Below are 12,505 nucleotides of genomic sequence, written 5' to 3' on the forward strand. Positions count from 1 at the left end.
AGCTGTCAAAAATGAAAGTTGGAATCTGATTGGCTGCTATGGGCAACTAAGCTAGTTCTACTTTACACCAATTTTGATAAATTACCCCAAATGTCCCTATAGTGTCCACAGCAGCTTTAATGTCCCCTAGAGTGCCGCTAGTAATAATAACACCCTATATTGTGCTCCAGGCAATAATCCCTGTATAGTGTCCCCAGAAATAATAGAATTTCCCCTACAGTGCCTCCCCAATAGCAATGGCCCCCCAATGCTGCCCCCACACAGTACTTTCCCCCACACTGCCCCCACACAGTACTTTCCCCCACACTTCCCCCACACAGTAATTTCCCCCACACTGCCCCCACACAGTAATTTTCCCCACACTGCCCCCATATAGTAATTTGCCCCACACTGCCCCATACAGTAATTTCCCCCACACTTCCCCCACACAGTAATTTCCCCCACACAGTAATTTCCCCCACATTGCGCTATATAGTAATTTCCCCCACACTGCCCCATATAGTAATTTGCCCCACACTGACCCCATATAGTAATTTGCCCCACACTGCCCCCATACAGTAATTTCCCCCACACTGCCCCATAAGTAATTTTCCCCACACTGCCCCATATAGTAATTTCCCCCACACTGCCCCCACACAGTAATTTCCCCCACACTGCCCCCACACAGTAATTTCCCAACACTGCCCACCACTACCCCCATATAGTAATTTGCCCCACACAGTAGTTTCCCCCACAATGCCCCATATAGTAATTTGCCCCCTCATAGTAATCCCTCCCATAATTATTGCCCCCACATAGTAATCCCTCCCATAATAATTTGCCCCCACACTGTATCCCACCATAATATTTTTCCCCCACATGTCCTCCTGCGTCCCCCCAAGTTGGCACATAAAAAAAAAAAGAAGCTAAATACTCACCTATGTCCAGGCGCTTGCTCGCAGAGGCTGGACATAGGTGTCCCGTCACAGGCACGCGCAATGACGTCATTGGGCACGCCTGCCCCAGGATTTCACTAACGCATAGACCTCAGGCTGTATGTATAAATATTTCAGGGGTCAGTACAGAGATCTATCCCATCAGCTATTTATCCCCAGGACTGTAACTGTGACGAGGGGACATCCTCTGCGTCTGGAGGAAAGAAGGTTTGTACACAAACATAGAAAAGGATTCTTTATGGTAAGAGCAGTGAAACTCTGGCTAAAAGGTGGAGACGGTGAACTCACTAAAATAGTTCAAGAGGGACCTGGATGTATTTCTGGAATGTAATAATATTACAGATTATTGTTATTAGATTTCTGGAGAGGTCATTGATCCAGGGAGTTATTCTGATTGCCTAAGTCGAGAAACTATTTTCCCCCCTAAAATAAGGAAAACTGACTTCTACCTCACAAGGTTTTTTGCCTTCCTCTGGATCAACTTGCAGGATAACAGGCTGAACTGGATGGACAGATGTATTTTTTCAGCCTTACAAACTATGTATGTCAGCAAAATAAACATAAAGAAACAATGCAGAATGTATAATTTATTAGTATACATTGTATACACATGGATATAATCCTATAAACAAGTACAGTAAGTATACAAATCCATAGTCTAAAGTTGCACCATTCCTAGTATTAAATCATAATTTCAGATATTGATTTGTTCACTTTGTTCTCTGTGTAAATGTTAGTCTACTACAAACTGGAATTGTGAATGTCAACATGTTTCACTTTTATGTCAGTATTACTTCTTTTTCCAGTAAAGCAGGAAAGAAACTTCCTTCTGATTTACTGCTGAAACCTGGAATCATTAGTACAGTAAATGCAAATTTGCTTGTGGAATCATCACTTATTCTTAATGACAAGTTCAATGGTTACAGTAGCTCTCATACTGCAATTATTGTGTGATATCCTTTGCAGATCTATGAATCATATATAACAAGGTCAGTGATTTAGCTAACTGAAGCAGAGGTGACCCCATTAATAGTTAATGCTCCCCTGGTGGATTTAAATACTTATTTTATTTATTTTCACAGTGTTCCAGGCAACATCAGAAGGTTTATTTGAAAATTATCATCTTGTATTTATCTATAGTTGTGCAACAGAAATCATGTTCAGCAGTTCTGTGGCAGATGGACGCTATTTGTGGCATTTACTGATTTGATCTGGATGCTGAACACTTTAGTTTACTTGTTTTTCTAGTTTCTGGGCTGTCATGTTACTCATTGGAGCTACTGCAATAGTGGTGTACATACATACCACTGTGTTATCTTATTGGGAGTTCATTTCTTACTTCTGGCCACGTGTGATCTATATTATTCGCTTTCTATACATGAACACCTTTGTGCCTGTTAGCTTTAAGTATTGAGATCCTTGCTGAGCATGTCCAGGCTACAAGACAATATTTGGTGCCAGGGGCGTAAGTATGGGATCATAGGCCCTGGTGCTAGAGTTCATCTTGGGCCCCCCCTTCCCTCAGTGCTTTGTGGCCAGGGAAGCACATAGCCTTCGTGCTGCCTGAGGCAAAAACCTCACCCTCACCCCTGACATGCCAAATTCTTGGCCTAACCCCTTCCAGCCAACTTGACCAGCATGCACTTTCTATAATGCCAGTGTCTTTTTATGTGGCATAAGGGTCTTTGGGCCCCTTCAGGCTCCTGGGGGCGGTAGCGACTGCTACCTCTGCACCCCCTATAGTTATGCCCCTGTTTCGTGCCCATATCACCAATCTGGTTGAACCTTTTAGTTTCACAGTAAGCTCATAAAAGTGAAATGTTGAATCGGATTTGTAGCTATTCACATATAAGCCAGTTTACCTTTGCACCAGTTTTGGAAAATCAAGACCTCATTGTTATTTAATCCAACTTTAAATGGATTGTACCCTCCCCTCCGCTTGGTCAGACCTTTAAATGGAAGAATACAGTATTTAGTTGCTTCCTGGCACTGGCTTCCTACTCTTTCACTCCCTGTCCCTGGCTACTCCTCTGTGCTCCCAGAATATAAATTTCTGTTTTGATGCAGATACAGCCACCCACTGGATGCAGCTGTGTCAAAATGTTAAGAGCTGGATAAAATTGAAAATATATATATACATTTTTACCCAGAACCTTCATGTACCAAAAGTTTCATTTTATGCCAGAAAAGTGCCACAAGTTGTATAATAAATTAAACTCATAGTCTGTGAAACTATTACACAGGCAGATTAATTTATTTTATTGAGTGCTAATCAACGATATAGGAGGACATGGTGCACTCGTTTCTTTTCATTATAACTTTGTAATGGAAAAAACTATACACTAACACCAAACCCTCATCCCAATTATGAAGCATGGTTGAGGGAACATCATGGTTTGGGACTGATTTGCTGCTTAAAACGGTTACTCACCCCTGGGGACCTTTTCTACAGAACCTACAGCATGGCTGGACCTGCGTTGGTAATCATACATACCTGATACCCACCGCTGGGTTTTGGCTTTATTGCTGCCCCATCTACTCTGCAGGTCCTGGGTCTCTCCATGTCAACATCCTATTTGAAGCGGGTCACATGACCATTGCAGCCAATGACTGGCCACAGAGGTGACATGTCACCCATGCATCATGTCACGAGGTCACATGATGCATGACAGATACATCACCGCTGTAGCCAGTTATTGGCTGCAGCAGTCACATGACCTATATCAAACAGGATGTTGATGCGTGGACATTGGTGGGGATTGGCGGAGCCAGACATCAGAGGCAGGGATCAGGTACGTACCATTGCCACAGTGGGTCTGGCCATGCTCATTAGTTCAGTAGGACTGAATACAGTGCTCCCGGTGCTGCACTTTGTGCTGTGACCTTGGTACAGCATGAGGATTTAGGTGCACTCTGTGACTTCACACTGTGCAATGTCGAGTCACAGCACAACGTGGCATGAAGAGCAGAAAAAACACTAGATCTCAGGAGCAGCGGCGGCACAGGAGAGACAAGTTGATATTTTTTTTATTTTTTGTCTGATGTGAGATTTGATTAACATTGGGGGCCTGGGGTATAATTAACATTGGAGGTCTGATCTGAGATCTGATTGGGGGTCTGACTAACATTGTGAGTCTGATCTGAGGTCTGATTGGGGGGTCTGACTAACATTGGGGGTCTGATCTGAGGTCTGATTGGGGGCTCTGAGCTGGGGTCTAATTAACATTGGGGGTCTGCTCTTAGTTCTGATTGGTGTCACGAGTAGGAGGTCCCAGGAGAGACCACCGCATCGTCAAGCAATAAACAAACGGAAATCAGGTACAGACACACAAGAGTTTATTGCACAAACAAAAACCAGGGAAGGCAGCACAGACAAAACATGAGCTCTATGTACCTTCAGCACAATGGGAGAAAACCCCCACTGCACCACTGTCTAGTAATACTCCAGAGGGGAGTGACTAAGCAACTCCTGGTATTCACTAGGGCCCCAGATGGTAGGGTTAGGCTTTGCAGCAGGAAGTTGCCAGGGTCCACTCTGGAGCGTGAACTAGACAGTGACAGCAGGAACGAATGGACAACAGGTACCAGAAGGTACCGACGGCACATAGGCATACATAACATAGACAGGCAAATACAAACAGGGCAACTAATAACACAAGCAGGAGTACATAGCAAGGAAACAGGAGTGACAATGAGCAGAGAAGGACTTGCTCCACCAGTAGTAAACTGCATGGCCTTACCCATGGCACTCTGCTGCAAAGAAAGGTGCAGCAAGGGCTTGCTAAACAGAGACATGAATACACACAAGGTAACTAAATCATAACTGGGAGAACAGATAACAGAAACACAGGAAAGAGGACATCAATGATCAAGTAGGAAACCCACAGACAGACACGGATCCCATGGGTCAGCAGCATGGGATAGTAGTACAAACAAGGAGCAGGACAAGACAACACACACCAGGAGAGCAGACCCAGAACTGAGGAAACCTCAGCCTTATATACAGGTTCCATGGGTGCAGCAGAGAGGCCACACCCATGGAGCAGACAGAGAGGATTAACTCCTAATAGGAACACAGGGGAGTTAACCCATACAGAACCACAAATAACACACAGAAACAAAACTTCAGCGAGGAGCGCCGAACAAGCAAGGACGGAAGGTCACAGCCAGAGATAGTGGCTGTGACAATTGGGGTCTGATTAACATTGGGGGTCTGATCTGATGTCTGATTTGGGGTTTGATTAACATTGGGTATCTGAGCTATGGTCTAATTAACATTGGGGTCTGATTTAAGATCCAGTGGCGTAGCTCGGGGGGAGGGGGGGGCATTGCCCCGGGTGCTAAATTGCAGGGGGTGCCATGCAGCAAGCACTTCAATGAGGGCCACAGGAGCCTATGGTTCCCGTCCCCCCCGTTCTTCCTCATAGGCTTTAGGCTAGTGGCCTGAAGCATATGAGGCAGTAGAGCGACCGTAGTGACTAGAATGCAGTTGCTCCTAGGATGTATGATGTTGAGGGAAGAGGCAGAGTCTCATCATACAGGGGGCGGGGCCTCAATGAAAAAAAGTTATTTTATTGTATTTATTGTATATGGTTTTTTTTTCTGTAGGTGAAGGGTTAATGAGTGTGGTGAATGTCCAACCGCCTACTACAGGTGAGCCTGCTTAGCCTCCCGATGTTTGATGGGAGTCAGGAGGGTTTATATGGAGTGACATTTGTAGAGCACATTTGTCCTGAGTAAGGACTGTAATCTGTGAGTCCGAAACGCGTAGACTGTGTACTACTGTCCTGTGTATGGGAAAAAAATTGACGGCTGGAATAAAGAAAATTGGATTTTAACAGCTGGACCTTTCTGTTTTTTCTTCATATTACGAGGAATAATCCTTGTACTGGAGACTGTAGGTTAGAGGGGTCTGAAGAGAGGGTAGTGGGGGTGATATTATTTACATGGGACTGTATGCTGGAGGAGCTGAAGGCGGGGGGATGATATTATTTTACATGGGACTGTATGTTGGAGGGGCTGAAGGCAGGAAGAGTGGTGAATTTTACATGGGACTGTTTGCAAGAAGGGCTAGAAGGCAGGGGGAGTGATGTATCTTATAGGACTGTATGCTGGAGGGTCTGAAAGCCAGCGGTGAAGAGAGGGATGGTGATATTATTTACATGGGCTGTATGCCAGAGGGGCTGAAGGCGGGGGAGTTTAGTATTTTACATGGGACTGTATGTTAGAGGGGATGAAGGCAGGGAGTAATGTATTTTACATGGGACTGTATGCTGGACGGGCTAAGGCAGGGAAGTGATGTGTCTTACATGGGACTGTATGCTGGAGGGGCTGATGGCAGGGGGGGTTGTATATTACATGGGGCTATGTGCTGGAGGGGCTGAAGGCAGGAGAGTGATGTATCTTACATGGGACTGTATTCTAGAGGAGCTGAAGGCAGGGGGAGTGATGTATTTTACATGGGACTGTATGCTGGAGGGGCAGAAGGCAGGGGGAGTGATGTATGTTACATGAGACTGTATGCTGGAGGGGCTGAAGGCAGGACGAGTGATGCATTTTACATGGGACTATTTGCAAGAAGGGCTGGAAGGCAGGGGTGTGATGTGTCTTACATGGGACTGTATGCTGGAGGTGCTGAACGCAGACGGCAAAGAGAGGGAGTGTGATATTACTTACATGGGACTGTATGCTGGAGGGGCTAAAGGTGGGGAGTGATGTGTCTTACATGGGATTGTATGCTGGTGGGGCTGAAGGCGTTAATGTTTTCCGGTATTGAGATCCGTCATAGAGTCTCAATACCAGATAAAACGCTTCAGTTTTGTCCCCATTCATTGTCAATAGGGACAAAATGTAACTAACCAAAATTGAATGCTCCAAAATGCATTCCATTTCGTTCTAAATTACGGAGAGCAAACTGTAGCATGCTGCGGTTTGCTTTCCCTCCTGAGATGCGGAGCAAGATGGATTCGTCATGACCCACAATACAGGTCAATGGGGACGGATCCGTTTTCTCTGACACAATCTGACACGATAGAAAACGCATCTGTCCCCCATTTACTTTCAATGGAGTTCATGACAGATCCGTCTTGGCCATGTTAAAGATAATACAATTAGATGCAGATGGTTGTCAGTTATCAGTAACGAAAGTGTTTTTGCTGAAACCTGCCGGATCCAGCAAAAACGCTAGTGTGAAAGTAGTCTTACTTGCTAGAAGTGTATAGCCCTATGTGGGCATCTTTAAAGGGAATCTATCACCACGATTTTGAAGTATGATCTTCAGTACTTTATGAGTAGTACTGTGAAGAAGTCCAGGTGACTATTTTTATTCTCCTACTGATGCCAAGTCCCCCCGTGTCAGCGCTCAAAGCTGCTTTGAAATACATTGTCAGGGTTGCTGTGCATGCACACAGGAGTCCTCTCCAATATGTTATCATGGCACAGCAGTATGGACTGTATATACAGTACAGCTTTCAGTGATGACAGCAGGAGAACAGGGTGCCATAAGGAAATTTTAAAAATAGCAATCCAGACTCTTTTTTTGCAGTATTAATCATATAGTACTGCAAATAATAATTTATTATCATGGTGAAAGATTCCCTTTATTATACTTAAAGTTAAAAGTGTTCCTAGCAGTAATAAATTTGTTTTATTCTGACATAAAGAAAAAAGTATGGATTTACATGCTATGCACTGTTGCTATGCTATGCACTTTTGCTTCTCAGTATAATTTAAAACCCTGTAGAAGATTGAGGGGGCACTCACACAAGGGATCACTAGATAAATGTGGTACAGATATTTATTAATAATATTAAGAACATCCCCTAAAAATCATTAAAACATAAATAAAATATATATGCACTGACAGTATTCACTGAAATAGTTCACTGACAATATTCACTGACACCAGACTCTAAGGATGAATATGGGATTGCCGACAATGTAATATAATGACACGGTAATTGTCCCAATATAAGTTCTGTTCCACCCAGGTGCAGGGATGAAGTCAATGATAATGCAATAAATACCGGCCTATTTGGAGCGGTGATAGTGCTAGTGTCCCTTTGTCCGTTTAGGACATACAGAGGTAGGTGGCAAGTTTGGAGACTGAACTCCAGTACTTACAGTCTCTTTGTCGCTTGCAGTACTCCGGTCTAACCCTTCCTGGCTGGCTCTATGCAGCGCTGATATCCCAGGCGGCCGTGCACTCACCGCGTCCTGCGTTGTGCACTCGGCCAAGACGTGGCGTCCCACGTGACCTGGTTCTTTAGGGTGCCGGCTGGACGCTGCGCTGACGTCACTGGTGTGCGACGTTAGCCTCCGATACTGTGCTGGAGCGCAATTTCATATGCCAATATCTTTAAAGTGAAGAGCTTGTTTCTTCTTTTCCAGAATCCACGCTCACTCTGTCTATGCCAGACGCGTTTCAGGGTCATACACCCCTTCCTCAGTGGCCAACTGAGTGAGTGGATTCTCACTCCTTATATGTGGGTTGTTGAATTTCCCACAATCCCACTTTTCTGGGCTTCACCTAATAGGTGGGGTGGATCACATTGTTGCTTAATTGTATCACTATTCACAGCACACTATAGCTTATTTAAAACATAATTAAATGAATTTTATAACCATAAATACCATTTCATATATTTATTAACAATGAAAATAAACATAAAAACAGGTTCATGGAGAGGGCTCAACGGTCAGAATGACATTTTGGAGAAAATCGCACATAAAACGCATCCAAACCGCATTCAGTGTGAACTGCGCCATATGTGCGGTTTCACTATTTTGCTACTTTGCAGGGTATTAGAATGGAGCCTATCCATGTATATTGTTTTGGCATACATTGATTGTTGATTTAGTTGCCAGATTTATTAATTGTGTTTCAGAGGAGCCTTCCAGTGAGGAGGGGAGATCACAGCGCTGATAGTCAGCGTGCTGCGATTTCCCATCCCCACCGGACGACCCCCCGATATTCATAGAAACCCAAATACCTCCATCTCGGCATTGAGACCTCTGGGAACGATAGTGTCAAATTCAAAGATTCTGCGGGATTCTTGCCTAGACATGTGGGCAATGTGGTTGCCCCCTCTCCATAGTTTTTTGACCCTTTCTATAGCTGTGAATCTAAGGCTGATTGGGTCACAATTGTGTTGAACTTTGAAGTGCTTTGATAGGGAGTGTGTCTCTAGGCCTTTTTTGATATTTGCCACATGTTCCGCTACCCTCTTTTTAAGTGTTCTTTTTGTCCTACCTATGTACTGTTTCCTACATCCACATTCCAATACATAGATAACATCAGTTGAATCACAGGTTAAGCACTCTTGTATTTCTAGACTAAAGGAGTTGACTGTGGACACCACTGCAGTAGTTTTTTTGGGGAAACTTGTTATTTTGCAATTCGCACACCTGCCACACTTAAAGAACCCATTTATTGTCAGCCAGCTGGCTTGTTTCTGATTGTCCTTATTCACTTTAACAGTTGGGGCTACTTTGCCTGCTAAATTATTGGCCCTTGTATATGTTATTTTTGGTTATTTTTTCTTTTGTATATGAAAATATGTGGCAAATATCAAAAAAGGCCTAGAGACACACTCCCTATCAAAGCACTTCAAAGTTCAACACAATTGTGATCCAATCAGCCTTAGATTCACAGCTATAGAAAGGGTCAAAAAACTATGGAGAGGGGGCAACCACATTGCCCACATGTCTAGGCAAGAATCCCGCAGAATCTTTGAATTTGACACTATCGTTCCCAGAGGTCTCAATGCCGAGATGGAGGTATTTGGGTTTCTATGAATATCGGGGGGTCGTCCGGTGGGGATGGGAAATCGCAGCACGCTGACTATCAGCGCTGTGATCTCCCCTCCTCACTGGAAGGCTCCTCTGAAACACAATTAATAAATCTGGCAACTAAATCAACAATCAATGTATGCCAAAACAATATACATGGATAGGCTCCATTCTAATACCCTGCAAAGTAGCAAAATAGTGAAACCGCACATATGGCGCAGTTCACACTGAATGCGGTTTGGATGCGTTTTATGTGCGATTTTCTCCAAAATGTCATTCTGACCGTTGAGCCCTCTCCATGAACCTGTTTTTATGTTTATTTTCATTGTTAATAAATATATGAAATGGTATTTATGGTTATAAAATTCATTTAATTATGTTTTAAATAAGCTATAGTGTGCTGTGAATAGTGATACAATTAAGCAACAATGTGATCCACCCCACCTATTAGGTGAAGCCCAGAAAAGTGGGATTGTGGGAAATTCAACAACCCACATATAAGGAGTGAGAATCCACTCACTCAGTTGGCCACTGAGGAAGGGGTGTATGACCCTGAAACGCGTCTGGCATAGACAGAGTGAGCGTGGATTCTGGAAAAGAAGAAACAAGCTCTTCACTTTAAAGATATTGGCATATGAAATTGCGCTCCAGCACAGTATCGGAGGCTAACGTCGCACACCAGTGACGTCAGCGCAGCGTCCAGCCGGCACCCTAAAGAACCAGGTCACGTGGGACGCCACGTCTTGGCCGAGTGCACAACGCAGGACGCGGTGAGTGCACGGCCGCCTGGGATATCAGCGCTGCATAGAGCCAGCCAGGAAGGGTTAGACCGGAGTACTGCAAGCGACAAAGAGACTGTAAGTACTGGAGTTCAGTCTCCAAACTTGCCACCTACCTCTGTATGTCCTAAACGGACAAAGGGACACTAGCACTATCACCGCTCCAAATAGGCCGGTATTTATTGCATTATCATTGACTTCATCCCTGCACCTGGGTGGAACAGAACTTATATTGGGACAATTACCGTGTCATTATATTACATTGTCGGCAATCCCATATTCATCCTTAGAGTCTGGTGTCAGTGAATATTGTCAGTGAACTATTTCAGTGAATACTGTCAGTGCATATATATTTTATTTATGTTTTAATGATTTTTAGGGGATGTTCTTAATATTATTAATAAATATCTGTACCACATTTATCTAGTGATCCCTTGTGTGAGTGCCCCCTCAATCTTCTACATATTTCTTTATCCTTTGAGTCCTGAGGGTAGGACTAGAGGGTGAGCACCTATCCGTACGTAGCGAGGGTGAGCCGCTGTATATTACACGCTTTTTTATAATTTAAAACCCGTATGAGATACTTTGTATACAGTACTTTTTGGTCAAAATGCATAAGCCCATTCACCACGTCAAGGTGAACTCTTTTGAGAGGGTCCCTACTCTAAATTGGCTCAGGACAACATGGTGACCACTGACTCTGCAGCAACCTGCAAACAGCAGCCCAACAATAGCATTTCGATCACAAAGTATACAAAGTGCCTTTTCTACAGTTTGTAAATTATACTGAGAAGCAACAGATCAATCTGAGAGCAGATTGAAGTTACAAAAACCTTTACCCAAGACCCTGACTTCAATAATAAAGAAAAACAATTGCAGGCTTCCATAGAAAAGTATCAATTCTACCTTAGAGAACGGAAGCACAGGCAATTTACCAAGGACCTTGCTGAATTTAAAGAGAACAAGGCGTACTCTGTTCTCAAGGAGAAGGTCACTGTCAGAGAGGTGGTTTCGGAATTGTCTACCACTGAGACCGACCTCTCAGACAGCGAACGTGAGCAAACAAGCACATCCACTAGGAGAAACAAAAACCCATACAGAAGGGGTAGGGGGAGAGGGGGTAGAGGTAGAGGACAATCACAGAGTTTTTTAGATCAAACGACCCCATACCCTTTTACATCTTTTCATCTGCAAACTCAGGTGGCACAAATTTTTTTAAAATATGGATGAGCGTCAGTGTCAGGAAGTGGGGATTCTTTTAAGTTTATTGTCTGACGTCAGGTTGCTACATAGCTTGGAGGAAACGGATGGTGGTTCAACTGGTGTGGGTCCATTCACCACACTCAGAAATAAAAGCACTAAGATGCCTCCCTCCAGTGATATATCTTGTCTGGATGTTTTCCTCCAACTTGCGTCTGCAGACCTAAAAAAAAGTGTCACTATTCCCCCTGTCTAATAACTGTACTAAGGAGGAATGGGAGGCCATTACTGCCCTTTTGTTTGTTAACTTCACCATTCACATAAAAGTTTGCCTCATCACTGAACAAAATCTTCTGCGTAAACTGAGGGTCCTGTTCCAATTTTTGTTTTGCCCATTCTGCCAATTCAGTGCGCCGATTTGGGTCATCCTTGTTGAGATGCTGCAGTAGCTGGAGTTTGTAAGGGTGCCATTTGTGAGTAGCTAATATCCGCTGAAGGGATGTTCGACTTATGCCACTCTCCAGTGACATGCAGCGAGTGCTACGCTGTGGGCTCTTGCTGAATGAAGCTAGGACAGCCACTGATGTTTCTTCATTAGAGACAGATTTCATGCGTACACATTTTGGCAAATCCAACACTGAACTAGTTTCACGAAACTTAGCATGGGAGATGGGTGGTCTCGTAGGGTGTCTTTCTATGAAATCTGCTGCAATGACCCGGTTACTGCGTTCACCAGACATCAACACAATTTCTATCAGATCCTCACGTGTTAACCTCGGCGACATGTCAATGGCTGTAAAC

The 12,505-nt window shown here is 44.0% G+C and overlaps 1 long non-coding RNA gene across 1 annotated transcript; it reads right to left on the minus strand.

Annotated features, from left to right (window-relative positions):
• Positions 1–1,202: 1,202 nt before the first annotated feature.
• On the minus strand, positions 1,203–10,600 carry LOC121009156. The gene is made up of 3 exons (XR_005780710.1): positions 10,591–10,600; positions 6,351–6,356; positions 1,203–1,333 (listed from the first exon to the last, which is right to left on the minus strand). It is a non-coding gene; the product is annotated as an uncharacterized LOC121009156 (long non-coding RNA).
• Between the last annotated feature and the right edge of the window lie 1,905 nt (positions 10,601–12,505).

This window comes from Bufo bufo, chromosome 1 (genome assembly GCF_905171765.1).
Source record: "Bufo bufo chromosome 1, aBufBuf1.1, whole genome shotgun sequence".
Taxonomy (NCBI): domain Eukaryota; kingdom Metazoa; phylum Chordata; class Amphibia; order Anura; family Bufonidae; genus Bufo; species Bufo bufo.